The following is a 3,024-nucleotide window of genomic DNA, read 5'->3' on the forward strand; positions in this document are numbered from 1 at the left end:
CATACGAAGTCTGTTGCTAAACGAACTTCGTAGAGCGTGGAATATATTATAGATGGGATGGTCTACACAAGAGAGAATGGAATTTAGTTTAGTCCTTATTCGCCTGGCAATAATAGTCTCCAGGGAGTCAAGAGGAAGGCCAACCACTGATCCAGCCTTCTTGATGGTTTTATTTATCCTGCTTTTGTCAATAGCCGTGATGCTGCCCCCCCAGCAGAGCACAGCATAAAAGAGGACACTAGCAAGAATACCCTGGTAAAAGACATTTAGGAGTGACCTGCTGATGTCAAAGGATCTAAGCTTTCTTAGGTGGAAAAGACGTGACTGTGCTTTTTTAAGCACAGAATCAGAGTTTTTCTTCCAGTCAAGTTTACTGTCTAGGTAAACACCAAGATATTTATAAGACTGGACTATTTCTACCTCCTGCTCATTAATAGTGACAGGCGAGACACTCACTATCCTCCTACTAAAGTTAATAGCTAACTCTTTGGTCTTATCAACATTAAGCTCCAAGAACCTGGTGTCACACCACTGAGTGAAGGTGTCAATCTCCTTTTTATAGGCACGGTCGTCACCTTTGTTAATGAGACCAATAAGAACAGTGTCATCAGAAAATGTATGCATATGACAGGAGGACTCACTGTGTCTGCAATCTGCAGTATAAAGAGTAAAGAAAAAAGGAGCTAATACTGTTCCCTGGGGGACTCCAGTTTTGGTCCAGATCACATTAGAAACTGTATCATCCAGTTTAACAAACTGGGGTCTGGGTACAAGGTACTTAAAGCACCAGATGATCGTATTATTATTAAGTTTGAACTGTGTCAGTTTGTTTGCTAGTATGTGTGGCTGGATCGTGTTGAATGCACTAGAAAAATCAAAGAACATCATCCTGACAGAACTAGCAGGTGATTCAAGATGGCTATATTATTATTATATTATAATATTATATTATAATATATATAATATATTATTATATTCATATCCATGATGCACCTTTTGCTCTCTACAGGAAACTCCAGAGGACATTTAATTCAAGAGAGAGAAATAGTCTCCTGGAGAAGGTACCCAGGGCAAGCATTTTGTGCCCTAATAACCTTTCCTTAAGGAGGAGGGACAGGGGAAGTTCCTCTTAGAGGAAGAATACCCCTGTTAAGAAAACCCCACCATTTGTCTTGGTTTAGGGTTTGCAGTATTTCGTGCATGTAGAAGCATAAAAAGAGGTATACCTTCTTTCTCGTGCTCCCAGTACTGAGTGGGTCAGAGAGCTCTCTGAGACATCTCTCAGGTAAAAGAGGATGAAGGGACCAGCTGAGGCCCATGATGCCGCTGCACAGATGTCTGCCCCAGACATACCCCTCAACAGGGCCATGGAGGAGGCCATGACTGTTATGCGAGAAAACTCGTTTCCGCAGCTCGATTTCTGTCGGCCAGGGACTGTAAATATGAGAGGATAGTGGAGAGGGGACACAATGTGGGTTCCACTCCCTTTCCCTCACACCAGGCTTAGAACGCAGCCCATTTTGCTACATAAACCGTGGTAGTGGGGGCTCTGGCATTCTGAATGGTGCGTACCCAAGGCCTGAAATTCATTTTGCAAAATAGGGCGGAATGTTCTTCAGATAGGGGGGATTTATAGTTTTTTGGGGGGATTTATTTGGTTGCCGGCTCAAATCTTTGGTCGTTTGAAGCCAGTGATGTCATTATTCAGTCTTAACCATCAATATTTGGTCCTTTTCTCACTCACTCCCATGTCACCACCTGCTCTCCATGCAGGGCTTGAAATTAACTTTATTGCTGCTAGATTTTAAAGTTTGCAGCCAATTAGAATTTCCACTAGCGAATTTGTTTTTCTTGAAATAAACCAGAGTGCCACTGGGTTAATTTAAGCATAATTGAGGCTAAAATACTCAGACTTGTAGTCGACTAAATAAAAACAGGGTGAGGTTGATTAAATATGATAAAAACTAACAAGGTCATTTGACACAGGACTAAGACTATAAGACAAAATACAAATAAAAATAGATGACAAACAAACAAACACAAACAAAACAAATAGACATCAAGAAAAGTACAACAGCTCATTAGGCACAGTATGAATGAATTAATGAATCATGGCCCCTCTGGCACAGCTCAGCCAGCTTTGATCACAGATGAGAGTAATGCACATTTTCCAACATATGAGAGGTAAAAAGTACATTGCTATAATGTAAATCACTGATCCCACTTCAGAACAAAGAGAATGTGCTAACACTTTACAATAAGGGTCACTCAATTAAAGGTCCCATCTTGTCTAAAACAACACATCCTCTTTGATTCGGGGGCAGTGGTGGCCCCATTAGAGAAGCGAGCTTGTGACCGGAAGGTCGTCGGTTCAATCCCCGGGACCGGCAGGATAAATCTGAGAGAGGAGAGCATTGCTCTCAGTGAGACTTCCCCTGTATAAATAAAGGTAAAAAAAAAAAAAAAAAAAAAGGACTTGGGCAAGCAGCGTGCTATATAAACTTCATGGAAGTCTCAAAACACATTGGGCCCTATCATCAATTCGTCATACAAGCAATATTTGCTTTTTGCGCTTGTGGCCGGTTTGCACCCCCTAACGTGTGCGCTGTGCTATCTTCCCTCCGCCTTATGCTATCGTCCGCCTCCCGCAAGTGCCAATTTGTGCTCTGGGGAAAATACGACCCAGTTTTGCACCGGGGTCTGTGCGCTAAGGCAGTGGTGGGCGTGCCCCATGCCAAACCAGGCGTTTTGCCGCAAAATGCTTGTGTTATCCTATCGTCCATATGCACGCAATTCTTCTGAAAAGCACCTCTCACCCCAAAAACCGAATAAAATGGACATTTAAAAGCATCACAACAAAACTTTAAGAAAGAGCATAAAAAGTGCATTAAGCAACAGGCGCAGCAGTTACAAAAAGAGCTAAAAACTTATAGAGGACTCATTGGGTTTGTATAATAGAATAAATCAATTTCGACATCATGACTATATAAGAAACAAGATTACACACACATGATTCGAAAAATG

This window comes from Poromitra crassiceps (assembly GCF_964638095.1).
Source record: "Poromitra crassiceps genome assembly, contig: HAP1_SCAFFOLD_69, whole genome shotgun sequence".
Taxonomy (NCBI): Eukaryota; Metazoa; Chordata; class Actinopteri; order Beryciformes; family Melamphaidae; genus Poromitra; species Poromitra crassiceps.